This window comes from Carcharhinus amblyrhynchos, chromosome 12, assembly GCF_965287045.1.
Source record: "Carcharhinus amblyrhynchos chromosome 12, sCarAmb.v2.hapA, whole genome shotgun sequence".
Classification (NCBI taxonomy): domain Eukaryota; kingdom Metazoa; phylum Chordata; class Chondrichthyes; order Carcharhiniformes; family Carcharhinidae; genus Carcharhinus; species Carcharhinus amblyrhynchos.
The window spans coordinates 6,192,273-6,209,119 of record NC_137335.1 but is presented as its reverse complement, the minus strand read 5'-3'; the positions used below and the strand labels follow the sequence as shown (position 1 = coordinate 6,209,119).

The 16,847-nt window shown below is 46.8% G+C and overlaps 1 protein-coding gene across 1 annotated transcript in view; it reads left to right on the top strand.

Annotated features, from left to right (window-relative positions):
* Positions 1-304: 304 nt before the first annotated feature.
* The window catches only part of LOC145350752 (BTB/POZ domain-containing protein 3), a 52,757-nt gene continuing 36,214 nt past the window's right edge, over positions 305-16,847 (top strand). The window contains exon 1 of the mRNA XM_080200013.1: positions 305-368. The gene's annotated coding sequence lies outside the window, so the exon portion shown is untranslated. The remainder of the gene's footprint in view (positions 369-16,847) is intronic.

Below are 16,847 nucleotides of genomic sequence, written 5' to 3'. Positions count from 1 at the left end.
GAGCAGACATCACGTCCCTTCTGGTCTACCAGCAAGAGGTGTTCCAGCCCTGAGTCAATGGGAGGTGTCTCTCTCTCTCTCTGTATGTCTCTGCCTGCCTGTCTCTCCACCCTCTCTCCGAAAGCTCTTCCCAGTTTTTTTATCCCCCACCCTCCCCATCTTCAGGATGCTGGTAATCGCGATTGGACGCTGCAATTTTTGAGAGGCAGCCCCCTCCCACACACTCCACCCCACCCCACCACCAGTTCCTGGCGGGGAGAGGGGGGGGGGGTGTGTGCAATTAGTTGGGAGAGGGTGGGTGAAAATATTGGAGAGTCCCGCTGCCTCTTTTTATCCCACCGCTGCAAACCGAGTCGACATCCGAACAGGTCAGTGTAATTCTCACCTCCCCCCCCCCTCCCCACCCACTCAACAAAGGGGAGGGGGTGTTAGCAGTGGCTGGTGGGGGGGGGGGGGCAGAATGGGGAGGGAGAGGGACAGAGGGCGGGGAGGGGAGGGGAGGGGGGGGGAATGTGTGGTGGTCTCTACCCTGGGGTTCAGGATCCACTGCAGCCTTACACTGTTGGGGTGGGGGGAACAAGTCAGGAGGGTGAAATGTCCCCTCTGTCAATTACACCTCGCTGTATCTTTGTTTGGAGATTAGACGGTGCAGTTTTTGGCTGGTAGGGTGGGGTGGGGGAGAGAGAGGGAGGATAACACAGAAAGTTTTCTTTTGTGAAGGGAGAGTTGCTCGTGTTGCTACTTAATCGAGCTTTTTTTTAAAAAAAAAGAAACATTTAATTGTCCCACAACAGAGCTCACCCCTTTAAGTGTGCCAAAACTTTCCTGTTTAATTCACCCCGCCCACCGTTTAAAAGTAAAGCTAAAGTTCATTTATTGGTCACAATTAAGGCTTACATTAACACTGCAGTGAAGTTGCTGTGAAATTCCCCTGGTCGCCACACTCTGGGGTCAACGCGCCAAACCAGCACGTCTTTCGGAGAACCGGAGGAAACCCCACGCAGACGTGGGGAGAACATGCAAACTCCACACAGACAGCGACCCAAGACGGGAATCGAACCCCAAGTCCCTGGCGTTGTGAGGCAGCAGTGCTAACCACCGTGCCGCTCCCCCCCCCCCCACCCCCAACCTCCTGTTTTGCCCCGATCTGAGTGTCCCCCGACAGTTTAGAGCTCCAGGAACACCCTACGGTGTTCAGTTGTTGGGATTGCTTGCTGTTCCACCACCCCCCTGTCTCTGTCTCTCTCAGTCACTGGAGAAAACTGTTTGACTGCAGATAACAAACAGAGGCAATAGAATGCAAAGCCACCTTGTTTTTCAACCAGCCCCACTCTTTCTGACCAGTATGATAAATTTGGCTTCATGGAGTGGGAGGGTGAGAATTATTGGGGCAAAATTAGATTGGAGAAAGTTGGGTCGCGGTGAACTTTTATCCAGGAACATGTTTTGCCCGTCTAAAGTCAATTTGAGACATTGCAGCATCGTAGTTTAATTTCAGGATTTTATACATGTGCGCGACTCCTATGCTGCAACCATGTTTATAAGATGGATATTGCTGAGACGTATTGCTGAAACTTTCTGACTGGCACACATCAGGACAAATGCAAGAATGCCAAATTTCAAAACATCATACTACAAGAGAAAAGCTTGCTGATTGGTTGGCAAGCCTGAGTTTGGTTTCACTTGGGCTAATTTACAATGATGTTTCTGTTTATACATTTACATTTATTTATTATTGTCACAAGTAGGCTGACATTAACACTGCAGTGAAGTTACTGTGAAAATCCCCTAGTCGTAACACTCTGGCGCCTGTTCAGGTACACTGAGGGAGAACTTAGCATGGCCAATGCTTAATGGGGGCCTTTAATCAGTCTTTAGTATTTAACTTTCAGACATCATTAACATTGCTGGTTAAATTGATAAACTGCCGCTGTTGAGGTTGAATAAAGTACTTTCAGCTCTAGAGAAAGATCAACTTAATACAAGGTAGGTCCATTCAAAAGTCTGATGGCAGCAGGGAAGAAGCTCTTCTTGAGTCGGTCAGTACGTGACCTCAGACTATAGTATCTTTTTCCCGACAGAAGGTGGAAGAAAGACTATCCGGGGTGTGTGAGGGTCCTTAATTATGCTGACTGCTTTTCCGAGGCAGCAAGAAACGTAGACAGAATCAACGGATGGGAGGCTGGTTTGCGTGATGGATTGGGCTACATTCAGGACCCTTTGTAGTTTCCTGCGATCTTGGTCAGAGCAGGAGCCAGACCAAGCTGTGATACATCTGGAAAGGATGCTTTCTATGGGGCATCTGTAAAAGTTGGTGAGAGTTGTAGCTGACATGCCAAAGTTCCTTAGTCTTCTGAGAAAGTAGAAGTGTTGGTGGGCTTTCTTAACTATAGAGCTGGCATGGAGGGGACCAGGTCAGGCTGTTGGTGGTCTGGACACCTAAAACCTTGAAGCTCTCGACTCTTTCTAGTTTGTCCCCATTGATGTAAATAGGGCACGTTCTCCACTACGCCTCCTGAAGTCGATGACTATCTCCATTTTACTGACACTGAGGGAGAGATTATTGTCACTGCACCAGTTCACCAGATTCTCTATCTCATTCCTGTACTCTGTCTCGTCACTGTTTGAGATCTGACCCACTACAGTGATGTCATTAGCAAACTTGAAAATTGAGTTGTAGCAGAATTTAGCTACACAGTCATTGGTGTATAAGGAGTATAACAGGGGGCTGAGAACACAGCCCTGTGGGGCATCGGTATTGACAATGATTGTGGAAGAGGTGTTGTTGCCTATCCTTACTGATTGTGGTCTGTGAGTTAGGAAGTCAAGGATCCAGTCACAGAGGGAGGTGCCGAGGCCCAGGTCATGGAGTTTGAAGATGAGATTGTAGGAATAATGGTGTTGAAGGCTGTGCTGTAATCAATAAATAGGAGTTTGACATAGGTGTCTTTTAGGAGTTATCTCGGTGTTCCAATGTTGAGGTAGAACCAGGGAGATGGTGACTACTGTGGACCTGTTGCAGCGGCAGATGAATCCAGTGGATCCAGGCAATCTGGGAGAGTGGAATTAATGTCTGCCATGATTAACCTTTCGAAGCACTTGATAATGATGGATGTTAGAGCCTCTGGGCCATAGTCGTTAATGCCCGCTGTCTGGTCTTTCTTTGGTACAGGGATGATGGTTGTCTTCTTGAAGCAGGTGGGGATCTCAGGTTGGTGTAAGGAGAGGTTAAAGATGTCTGTATACTCCTGCCAGCTGGTCCACGCAGGATCTGAGTGCACATCCGGGTACCCCATCCAGGCCAGTTACTTTCCGCAGGTTAATTTTCAAGAAGGCTGATCTGATGGTGACCTTGGATACTGGTTCAGCCAAGGCCTCCGGAGCCAATGATGTCCTCTCGCTAATCTCTTACTCAAAATGGATATAGAATGCATTGATTGATAGAATACTGGGGAGGGGTGCATTGTTGCGGCGATTCTACATACCTTGTAGCCTATTATGTCAAGTAGACCTTGCCATAATCAGTGGGTGTCTGTGTGGCTGGCCTGGGACTCTACCTTGGTCCAGTATTGTCTTTTGGCATCTCTGATGGATCCCTGTAGATTGTATCTGGATTTTTTTGTACAGGTTAAGGTCACCTGACTTGAACACCTGACAAATGGACTTCAATAAACAGCGGATATCCCTGTTCATCCATGGTCTCCAGATGGGAAAACACGTGGATTTACTTCTTTGGCACACTGTCTTCTTCATATTTACTGATGTCGTGGTGTAGTCACTCAGGTTGGTTGCTGAGTTCTTAAATACTGACCAGTCCACTGAGTCATAGGAGATCATCTGATTCCTCAGACCAACATTGCACGACTTCCTTTATTGGATTCCCTCACTTCAGTTTTTGCTTGTAAGCCGGGAGTAGGAGCACGGCCTTGTGTGGTCTGATTTGCCAAGGTGTGGGCGGGTGATAGAGTGGTAGGCATTTTTGTGTCGGAGTGGGTGAGGGCCTTCGGTAGAACAGGAGATGTGTTGGTAATATCTTGGTAGGACGCTCTTTGAACCCTATGGCTGGCAGAGCATGAGGAGGAATCTATGGATTGTGAGTTCTTGTAGCACCTCTGAGAGCTTGAACTGCATCAAAGATAGTTTTTTCCAAGCTTATGTTCATCTGTACTATCCCAATCTCGTAGAACAGAATCGTAGAAACCCTACACTGCAGGAGATCTTTTGGTCCATTGAGCCTGCATCATCCACAATCCCACCTAGGCTTTACCCCTGTAACCGCACGTATTTACCCCACTAATCTCTCTAACCTACGCATCTCGGAACACTGACGGACAATCTCGCATGGCCAATGCACCTAACTGAACATCTTTGGACTCTGGAAGGAAACCAGAGCACCCGCAGGAAACCCATGCAGACATAGAACAGAATGTGCAAACTCCACAAAAACAGTGACCTGAGACCAGGAATTGAACCCACGTCCCTGGAGCTGTGAGGCAGCAGTGCTAACCACCATGCCACCCGCCCCTATGGTCTGGCTTCCAGTGCGTGGAAGGATACAGTCAAAATTGGATCAGACTGCTTAAAAAAGCTGATGAGATCCATAGCTGTGTAAACAAATATCTAGGGTACGAAACTAACTGAAGTTAGGCTAAGCAGTTAGAAATACTGGTTAAGCCTCAGTTGGAGTAATGCCTAGGCCTTCGAGGGACTACAGATCCGCTAGGGTTGGCCTGGAGTCTCCTGGAATTGAAGATCAGTCTCGAGGACACTGCCGTGAGCGACTCCGGAGAAAAACTGTCGGGCATTTAAAAAAGATTGACTTTTGTCATCATTTTCTTTGAGCATTTTTCTTTTCCAGGTATATTGAAAATGGGCAATCAAGTTTTTTTTTTAATTCATTTGTGGGACATGGGCATTGCTGGCTGGCCAGTGTATATTGCTTTTCCCTAGTTGCCTAAGGGCAGTTAAGAGTCAACAATATTGCTAGTTACATGTAGGCCAGACTGGGTAAGGATGGCAGATTTCCTTCCCTAAAGAACATTAGTGAACCAGATGGGTTTTTCCAACAATGGTTTCAGGGTCATCAGTAGATTCTTAATTCCAGGTTTTTTTTTATTGAATTCACATTCCACCATCTGCCGTGGTGGGTTTTGAACATGGATCCCCCAGAACATTAGCTGAGTTTCTGGATTAATAGTCTAGCGATAATCTCACTAGGCCATGATCTCCCCCTTGCCATGGTTGCGCAGTGGTTAGCACTACTGCCTCACAGTGCTAGGGACCCGGGTTCGATTCTGACCTTGGGTCACTGTCTGTGTGGAGTTTGCACATTCTCCCCGTGTCAGCGTGGGTTTCCTCCAGGTGCTCCGGTTTCCTCCCGTATTCCATAGATATGCGGGTTAGGGTGGATTAGCCGTGCTGACAGACAGTCATCTTCCAATAGTCTTTTTGCTCTCCGGTTGGTGTAGAAAGACAGTGCATCACAAGGATGGATGTGTTGGCTGAGTGATGGCTGGACGTGGGGACAAGTCATAGGATGAAATTTCCAGGAATATATTTCATCACAGTTGGCAACCCTAGGCGTTGGGGAGAATTATTCGAATTATACCAGGGTTTATGTAGAGAGACGAGGTCGCTCTCCTTCAAATACAGAGGGTTAAGAGAAGATTTGATGGTGCTGTTCAAAAGTACGAGGGGTTTCAAAAGAGGAAATAAAGAGAAATGGTTTCCAGACAACACAGATTGAAGGTCATTGGCAAAAGAACAAGAGGCCAAATGAGGAAATTTATCTCTTCACAGCGAGTTGTCGTGATTGGGAATGCATTGGCCGAAAGGGTTGGTGGAAACAGGTTCAATAAGTTAAGTTTATTTCTTGGTCACAAGAAGACTTACATTGACACTGCAATGAAGTTACTGTGAAAATCCATCACACTCCAGTACCTGTTTGGGTCAATCTCCTAACCAGCGCGTCTTTCGGACTGTGGGAGGAAACCAGAGCACCCGGAGGAAACCCACACAGACACGGGGAGAATGTGCAAACTCCACACAGACAGTGACCCCACCCGGGAATCAAACCCTGCTCATGTGACCCAGTGTCAAATGTCATCTTTGAAACGCATTGGGACATTTAACCATGTCAAAGATGCGATAGAGATGCAAGTCATTGTAGTGATTTCATTTGATTTGATTTATTATTGTTACATGTATTGGTATACAGTGAAAAGTATTGTTCCTTGCGCGCTACACAGACAAAGCATACCGTTCATAGAGAAGGAAACGAGAGAGCGCGCAAAATTAATAGCAGTGGTTCAATTAAAATTCATCCCCCATAAATTTAGTGAGTTGTTGGCAGGAATGGGGGGAAAAGAAGATAATTGTGAAGAGCTTTGGTTTTCTGTAAATATATATTGTGGACAGGATCAAATGTGAACACCCCTAGTCTATACTTATTGGGGGTAGCACAGTGGTTAGCACTGCTGCCTCACAGTGCCAAGGACCTGGGTTCAAATCCTGACTTGGGTCACTGTCTGTGTGGAGTCTGTACATTCTCCCCGTGTCTGCGTGGGTTTCCTCCGGGTGCTCCGGTTTCCTCCCACAGTCCGAACGACGTGCTGGTTGGGTGCATTCGCCATTTTAAATTCTCCTTCGGTGTACCCGAACAGGTGCTGGAGTGTGGCAACTATGGGATTTTAACAGTAGCTTCATTGCAATGTCAATGCAAGCCCACTTTGACAATAATAAATCAACTTCAAAATCTTTTACATTTTATGTGTGGGGAATGGCTAAATTGCAAAGGTGGAATGCAGCGAAAACCCCTAGAATTTAGCACCTTCAGAGAAAGGAAGGGCAGGAAAAGTTTTGATGTGGGGGAGGGGTGGGATATAGAGGGAGAAACCTCAAAACAATATTTTCCCAGGGAAATCAAGTAACAAAGAGGTTCTCCTTTTCATGATCCTTACCAGTCAGTTGAGCTTTGTTTAAGCTTAAGTTTATTTATTTGTGTCATAAGTAGGTTACTATGAAAATCCCCTAGTTGCCACACTCTAGAACCTGTTTGGGTATCTAATGTAATATATGTCACCATGTGGAGTACTGTGCGCAGTTCTGGTCGCCTCACCACAAGAAGGATGTGGAAGCTATTGAGAGGGTGCAGAGAAGATTTACAAGGATGTTGCCTGGATTGGGAGGCATGCCTTATGACGATAGGTTGAGGGAGCTCGGTCTTTTCTCCCTGGAGAGACAAAGGTTGAGAGGCGACCTGATAGAGGTTTATAAAATGTTGAGAGGTATAGATAGGGTGGATTCTCAGAGGCTATTTCCCAGGGCTGAAATGGTTGCTACGAGAGCACACAGGTTTAAGGTGCTGGGGAGCAGGTACAGAGGAGATGTCAGGGGTAAGTTTTTCACTCAGAGGGCAGTGAGTGAGTGGAATCGGCTGCCGTCGGTGGTGGTAGAGGCGAACTTGTTGGGGTCTTTTAAGAGACTTCTGGATGAGTACATGGGATTGAGGGTTATAGATAGGCCTGGTGGGTATGGATATGATCGGTGCAACTTGTGGGCCGAAGGGCCTGTTTGTGCTGTAGTGTTCTATGTAATCACAACACCCGGCAACAGCTAGAACCTAATTGTCAGACAAAAATCACCCTGAACTCTCAAACTAAAACAATGTCAATTTGGACAATTTCTCATTGTCCATGCCTGTTCCAGTTTGGTGTTTTTTTTGTTCATTCACAGTCAGAGCAAGCCCTTCTGTCGATTCCATTGTGCAGACTTTTATAGACAGGCTCCAGAGCTGGGTGTGTTTTTTTTTGTTGGACTCTGTAACCATAGTATGGGGCCCCTTTAAGGGGCCTGACAATGTGCTTTCCAGCTATTTTAGGGACTTCCTGTTTTTAGTTCTATTGCAAATAAGTACCACGCAGTAATCCTTGTGGGAGACAAAGGATCAGGAGCCAATTGGCAAGTACATTTTTCACCTCATCGTCTGCCGTCACACTCCAGTCCTTTTGTTTGCAGTGTAGTGTACGGTTATAAGGTCTCATTTTAAATACAGACTTGAACATGGTGGCACAGTGGTTAGCACTGCTGCCTCACAGCGCTAGAGGTACGGGTTCGATTGGGTTACTGTCTGTGCAGAATCTGCACGTTCTCCCCATGTCTGCGTGGGCTTTCGTCGGGTGCTGTGGTTTCCTTCCACAGTCCGAAAGACATGCTGGCTAGGGTGCATTGGCCATGCTAAATTCTCCCTTAGTGTACCCAAACAGGCACCGGAGTGCAGCGACTAGGGGGATTTTCACATAACTTCATTGCAGTGTTAATGTAAGAATATTTGTGACACCAATAAGTAAACTTTAATTATATAATGTGGATAGAATTAGAATGTGTACAAGCTAAAGATTGAACGGCAAATTGTGCGGAGGGTGTGGAGAGTCTGCAGAAGGATCTAGATAGGCTGGGCGAATGGGCCAGGAACTGGCAAATGGAATTTAATGTTGGCAAATGTGAAGTTGTCCACTTTGGTAGGAATAATGGTAGGAAGGACTATTACCCTCATGGGGAAAAACTGCAGCATGCAACGGTGCAGAGGGACCTCGGGGTCCTTGTGCATGAGTCGCAAAAACCCAGCCTGCAGGTGCAGCAGGTGGTCAGGAAGGCGAATGGGATGCTGGCCTTCATAGCGAGGGGGATTGAATATAAAAGTAGGGAGGTCTTGCTGTGGCTGTATAGGGCATTGGTGAGGCCGCAGCTGGAGTACTGTGTGCAGTTTTGGTCGCCGCACTTACGCAAGGATATTTTGGCCTTGGAGGGAGTGCAGAGGAGGTTTACTAGGCTGATACCGGAGTTGAGGGGGTTGAACTATGAGGAGAGGCTGAATAAACTAGGCTTGTACTCGTTAGAGTTTAGAAGAATGAGGGGAGATCTCATTGAGACATATAAGATGATGAATGGGATGGATAGGATAGAGGTGGAGAGGCTCTTCCCGCTCAGAAAGGACAGTAGGACTAGAGGGCACAGCCTCAAGATAAAGGGGGAGCGGTTTAGAACGGAGTTGAGGAGGAACTTCTTCACTCAAAGGGTGGTGAATCTCTGGAATTCTCTGCCCGTTGAAGTGGTGGAGGCTGCCTCGCTAAATATATTTAAGACACGGGTTGATAGGTTTTTGATAGGCAAGGGGATTAAGGGTTATGGGGAGAGGGCGGGAATGTGGAACTGAGACACGACAGATCAGCCATGATCTTATTGAATGGCGGGGCAGGCTCGAGGGGCTAGATGGCCTACTCCTGCTTCTATTTCTTATGTTCTTACATTCTTATGTTCTGACGGCCGATGGCTTGCTACCACGTAGCAGTTAGTAACATTGACTGAAAGGTAGGGGAGGTGTGAAATGTAACATGGGGATTCAAGCACAGAAACTACATGGGGATTATAAAACAACTTTATTCCATGGGCATCAAATCTTGATTTGATTTATTATTGTCACATGTATTGGGATACTGTGAAAAGTATTGTTTCTTGCGTGCTATGCAGACAAAGCATACCGTTCACGTTGGTTGGAATACTGTTTCCAGTTCTGGTCACTACACTACCAGAAGGACGTGGAGGCTTTGGAGAGAGTACAGAAAAGGTTTACCAGGATGTCGCCTGGTATGGAGGGCATTAGCTACGAGGAGAGGCTGAATAAACTGGGATTGTTCTTCCTGGAAAGATGGAGGTTGAGGGGTGGCCTGATAGGAGTTTATTAAATTACGAGGGGTATGGATAGGGTGAACAGTTGGAAGCTTTTTCCCAGGGCAGAAATGACAATTACAGTGGGGGGCACAGGTTCAGGGTAAGGGGGGAAAGGTTCAGTGGAGATGCGCGGGGCAAGTTTTTTACACAGAGGGTGGTGGGGGCCTGGAATGCACTGCCAAGTGAGGTAGTTGAGGCAGATACGTTAACGTCATTTAAGACTTATCTGGATAGAAACACGAATAAACAGGGAATAGAATGATATGAGGGTTGGTTTAGATAGGACAATATGATTGGCGCACGCAGACTTGGAGGGCCGAAGGGCCTGTTCCTGTGCTGTACCATGCTCTGTTCTTTAGTACATAGGGGAGAAGGAAAGGAGAGGGTGCAGAATGTAGTGTTACAGTCATAGCTAGGGTGTAGAGAAAGATCAACTTACTATATGATAGGAGCATTCAAAAGGCTGATGACAGCCGGGAAGAAGCCGTTCTTGACTATAATCTGAAACACCTGATGTAAACGTGGTCCATGGACACCACAAGATTGCAAAAGAGGCGACTTTCTCAAGATCCCTACTGTTGTACGGCACTGCTGTTTGGAACACTCTCCACCCCAGGTCCCCAATGTTCAGGGGCAGGATCCCTCCACAGCGAGACCTCCATCGCTGGATGGCAACAAGGCACACCAAAGCGTGTTAGGGCAATAGGCGAGGGCACAGATGTGGAAGGTATGCAGCAGCAGCCCATACAGGAAACCCTTCCTTTCAGTGGAACTCCTGTGAGGTGATCCAGGCTGTGGAGCTCCAGCCCCTGGGTTGTGCCGTCTAGTCTTGGGGCTGATGTGAAATTCCATCCGAGCAGGGGTCTGTTTAGACAGGATTCCACCGCAGAGTTGTGCCTCGTCAAGACCACCCTTAGCTTGCCAAGGACCTCGCCTGTTGTCCTGAGGGGGAGACCCCATGGTTGGCCAAATGCCCCCAGCTGATGACCGCCACTGGCAGGGACCTCGTGCCCCCCTGGGGAATGCCCTAATCCAGAGCTGGGACACTTAAGGTGCCGCTCGTCACTACCCCTGCTACAGTGCGTTGACTTTGGATAGTGAGTTGTTTGAAACTGTACCAGTGTCTTCTGAAAGTCGAACCACACTTAAGAACATAAGAAATAGGAGCAGGAGTAGGCCATCTAGCCCTTCGAGCCTGCCCCGCCATTCAATAAGATCATGGCTGATCTGTCGCTGCTCAGTTCCACTTTCCCGCTTTCTCCCCATAACCCTTAATCCCCTCTCTTATCAAAAACCCATCAACCCGCGTCTTAAAAATATTTAGCGAGGCAGCCTCCACCACTTCAACGGGCAGAGAATTCCAGAGATTCACCACCCTTTGAGTGAAGAAGTTCCTCCTCAACTCCGTTCTAAACCGCCCCCCTTTTATCTTGAGGCTGTGCCCCCTAGTCCTACTGTCTTTTTTGAGCGGGAAGAGTCTCTCCACCTCTATCCTATCCATCCCATTCATCATCTTGTACGTCTCAATGAGATCTCCCCTCATTCTTCTAAACTCTAACGAGTACAAGCCCAGTTTATTCAGCCTCTCCTCATAGCTCAACCCCCTCAACTCCGGTATCAGCCTAGTAAACCTCCTCTGCACTCCCTCCAAGGCCACTCAAAGGCATTGGAATTACAAGTATCAGTGAAAATTCAGTGTGAAATTTATTGAATGTGCGGCACTATTTAAGCTGGAGGGAGAGAGAAACCCCAGTTTTACTTATTAGTGTCACAAATAGGCTTACATTAACACTGCAATGAAGTTACTGTGACAATCCCGTAGTTGCCGCCTGTTCGGGTGCACTGAGGGAGAATTTAGCATGGCCAGCGTGCTTAACTAGCACGTGTTTCAGACTGTGGGAGGAAACCAGAGCATCCGGAGGAAACTCATGCGGATACAGGGAGAACGTGCAAACTCCATACAGACGGTGACCCAAACCGGGAATCGAACCTGGATCCCTGGCGCTGTGCTAACCACTGTGCCACCATGCTGCTCAGAAAATAGCTACAGGATTCCCAGCAGTTGTGGGGAAGCTGTAAGCATGTGCCATTAGGAACAGAGTGATCGAGGACTTGAACAGGTATGAGTTGGTCAGAGAGAATCAAAATGCTGAGGATAAATTATGTCTGGCTAATTTATCTGGGGAGGCGCTGGCCTAGTGGTATTATCACTAGATTATCAATTCAGAAACTCAGGCCATGTTCTGGGGATGGGGGTTCGAATCCTACCACGGCAGATGGTGGAATTTGAATTCAATATTTAAAAAAAATGCGGAATTAAGAATCTACTGATGAAACCATTGTCGGAAAAACCCATCTGGTTCACTAATGCCCTTTAGGGAAGGAAATCTGCCGTCCTCACCCAGTCTGGTCTACATGTGACTCCAGAGGCACGGCAATGTGGTTGACCCTCAGCTGCCCTTGGGCAACTAAGGATGAGCCAGCCTCTGACACCTATATCTCACAAATGAATTTTTAAAAAGTTAGTTAAAATTTTGAGGAATTCACCAAGAAAATAATAAGGGAGTGTCTGTGCACATTATCGATATATCTAACAACCAAACGGTATATAGCAATTTTTAATTCCTTATTCAGGTTTAAATAGATCTGATGGGAATTTCTTTCCTCCGAAGATCTCAATTTTAGTATTTAACTTGAATCTGTCTTTAGAAATGTCTAATCAGCACCAACTTTGGAATCGAGAGTATAATTAAGATTTGGTTAGAATAGATTGCAGCAACATTTTAGGAAGTGGATCCCAGTGAAACTTTGTCTATGACTCGAAAGCCACTTGGCACAAGACAGCTTTTGCAAAAATAAACACTAAACAAAGCACGATCACAAAATGGAGGTGTAGGAGTTAAGATGGAACTGTTAAAAGAACCAAGCATATTTTACCCTCTGTGAAGTGAAGATTGAGCAAGGTTTTGACAAAGCACAGTGGTTAGCACTGCTGCCTCACAGCTCCAGGGACCCAAGTTCAATTCCCAGCTTGGGTCACTGTCTGTGCAGAGTTTGCACATTCTCCCTGTGTCTGCGTGGGTTTCCTCCACATGCTCCGGTTTCCTCCCACAGTCCAAAGATGTGCTGGTTAGGTTGATTGGTCATGGTAAATTGTCCCTTTTGTGTTAGGGGGATTAGCAGGGTAAATATGTGGGGTTATAGGGATAGGGCCTGGGTGGGATTGTGGTCGGTACAGCTCGATGGGCTAAATGGCCTCTTTCTGCACTGTAGGGATTCTATGGAAGCAGCCCATTTGACCAGCGCCGTGTCCACCACCATAAATACCCACTTCCTCCACCACTGACGCACAGTGACAGCAGTGTGTTACATCTCATTGAAGCATCTCACCAAGGCTCCTTAGACAGCACCTTCCAAACCTGTGAGCATTACCGCCCTAGGCGCAAGGGCAGCAATCATAGAATCCCAACAATACGGAAAGAGGCCATTCGGCCCATTGAGTCTGTATGGACCACATACCCACCCAGGCCCTATTCCCGTAACCCCAGACACTTACCCTGCTAATCCCCCAATACTAGGGTCAATTTAGCTTGGCCAGTCAGCCTAACCTACACGTCTTTGGATGGAAGGAAATCGGAGCCCCTGGAGGAAACCCACACGGACACAGGAGAATGTGCAAACTCCGCACAGACACTGACCCAAGGCTGGAATTGAACCCGGGTCCCTGGGGCTGCGAGGCAGCAATGCTCACCACTGGGCCAACATGCCAGATGCACGGAAGTTCCCCTTCAAGTCTCACACCATCCTAATTTGCAACTATATCGCTGTTCCTTCATTTGTCATGGGGTCAACATCCTGGAGCTCCCTCCCTAACAGCGCCGTAGGTGTACCTGCACCACACGGACTGCGGCGGGTTCAAGAAGGCGGCTCACCACCACCTTCTCAAGGGGCAATTGGGGATAGGCAATGAGTGGCTAATCCTGATACGCTAACCCAGTATGTTCTCTGGACATTGAGAACTCTAGGTTTGGTGCTGATTTCTACCTGGAACGACCCATGTTACAAATGTGACAAGATGTGGAGATGCCAGTGTTGGACTGGGGGGAAGCTAGTGGCTTTTGCTACTAAATAAACCTGTTGAACTTTAACCTGGTGTTGTAAAACTTCTTACAAATGTGACAACCCAGTGCCTACCAGCGTGTGAACTTGATGATTAGACAATTCGTGGCAAATTAAGTGTCATTTAATTTTTCGTGAAACTGCACTGAAATTGTCCAAGCTGCAGTTTCCTCGGAGTCTTTCGATCTTTTGCAGAAGATTTTGCTGAAGATGTCTCTTGTGAAAAGACAGTGAAAGCACCGTGTTGTTAGTTAGGAAACACTTTGACCCTAAAGAGTGAAACTCTCCTCTCCAAATGGAGGCTGGTGTTAGGTCAGTTTAAAAGCTGCGATTGATGGGTTTTTCTTAATCAAAGAGATTAAGGAATATGAAGCAAAGGTGTATGGCGTTAGGTCACAGACCACCTAGAATCCAGCACAACAGTCTCCACATGAATTTCCTGCTTCTGTTCCCATGTTCTGATGCAGTGGCACAGTGGGTTAGCACTGCTGCCTCACAGCACCAGGGACCCGGGTTCAATTCCCAGCTTGGGTCACTGTCTGTGTGGAGCTTGCACATTCTCCCCCTGTCTGCGTGGGTTTCCTCCAGGTGCTCAGGTTTCCTCCCACAATACGAAAGAGATGAGGGTTAGGTGGATTAACCCATGCTAAATTCTCCCTCAGTGTCCCAAAATATGTAGGTTAGATGGATTAGACTAGCCGTGGTAAATGTGTGGGGTTACAGAGATAGAGCAGGGGGAGAGGGTTTGAGTAAGAAACTGCTGGAATCGATGGGCCGAATGACCTCTTGTATACTGTACAGATTCTATGATTCAATTGGAAAATCCGAAGAAGCAAGGTTACTGCTGAAGAAACCATCAGACACAGGAGCAGAATTAGGCCACTCGGCCCATTGAGTCTACTCTGCCATTCAATCATGGCTGATATTTTTCACATCCCCATTTTCTTGCCATAACCCCAGACCCCTCTTACTAATCAAGAACCTATCTATCTCTGTCTTAAAGACACTCAATGACCCGGCCTCCACAGCCTCCTGCAGCAAAGAGTTCCACACATTCCCCACTCTCTGCCTGAAGAAATTCCTCCTTGTCTCTGTTTTAAAGGATCGTCCCTTTAGCCTGAGGTTGTGCCCTCTGGTTCTAGTTTTCCCTACTAGTAGAAACATCCTCTCCACGTCCATGCTATCCAGGCCTCGCAGTATCCAGTAAGTTTCAATGAGATCCCCCTTCATCTTTCTAAACTCCTCTTATGACAAGCTCTTCATTCCAGGGATCATTCTTGTGAACCTCCTCTGGACCCTTTCCAAGGCCAGCACATCCTTCCTTAGATATGGGGCCCGAAACTGCTCACAGTACTCCAACGTTTTTTGTCAAAGCTTCTCTTCTTGCACTCATCAGGACATCAGACAAGAACAGAATGTAAGGAAAGTTAACAAATTTATACTGATTAACAGCTATATGATTAGTAGCGAGTGGTAGCAATTGAAAATGCATCAGGAGAGTGATTAAACCAACTAATGCTGCATAAAGCTGTAGTCTGATGAAATCCAATATACGAGCGAGTGAGCTTTAAAGTAATCCAATCATGGGCGTTCAATGACTCAATCTACCGAGTTCAGATGCAGTCTTCTTGTTCAGGATGCCTTGCTAACCCTACAATTGTGTTCTTGCCCCATAATTAATCCTCTTGCAGGTTCTCATTATTTTATTCAGAGGATAAAGGAATGCCGTGCTGCATCGTGCAATGTTACTAACGGTGCAGACGTTAGCAGCGTGGCGACATACACAGAGCCCAGGATTTCCCTGCAATCAGCCAGGGATTATTTCTTTGCCAAATCTGTCAGAGCCTTGGCAAGACGCCCTCCCACAACTGCATTGTGGGGATGTGATTCCGTATAAACGTGCACAGATGTTCTGCAAAGGTTCTTTTTTTTTGGGAATGCAGTCCCATCTTGAAGGCCGCATGATTTTTAAATTAGGATCACAGAATAGAATGGAATTCCTACAGCGCAGAATGGGGCCATTCGGCCCATCAGGTCTGCACCGACTGTCTGTGCATCATACCCAGTCCCAATCCCTGTAACCCCAGACATTTACCCGGCTAATTCCTTTAACCCACACATCTTTGGATACTATGGGGCAATTTAGCACGGCCAATCCATCTAACCTACATATCTTTGAATTCTAAGAAAGAATTTGGCATGGCCAATCCATATAACCCAAACATCTTTGGACACTATGGGGCAATTTAGCATGGCCAATCCACCTAACCTACACATCTTTGGACACTAAGGGACAATTTAGCATGGCCAATCCACCTAACCTACACATCTTTGGACACTAAGGGACAATTTAGCATGGCCAATCCACCTAACCTGCACATCTTTGTACGCTATGGGGCAATTTAACATGGCCAATCCACCTAACCCACACATCTTTGGACACTAAGGGGCAATTTTGCATGGCCAATCCACCTAACCTACATATCTTCGAACTCTAAGGAAGAATTTAGCATAGCGAATCCATATAACCCAAACATCTTTGGACACTATGGGGCAATTTATCATGGCCAATCCACCTGACCTACACATCTTTGATTTGATTTATTATTATTACATGTATTAGTACACAGTGCAAAGTTTTTTTTTGCATGCTCTGCAGACAAAGCATACCATTCATAGAGTAGGAAAGGAGAGAGTGCAGAATGTAGTGTTACAGTCATAGCTGGGGTGTGGAGAAAGATCAACTTAATGCAAGGTAGGTCCATTCAAAAGTCTGATGACAGCAGGGAAGAAGCTGTTCTTGAGTCGGTTGGTACGTGACCTCAGACTTTTGTATCTTTTTCCCAACGCAAGAAGGTGAAAGAATGTCCAGGGTGCATGGGGTTCTTGATTATGCCGGCTGCTTTGCTGAGGCAGCAGGAAGTATAGAGAGAGTCAATGGATGGGAGGCTGGTTTGTGTGATGGATTGGGCTACATTCACATTCCTTGCAGTTTTGGT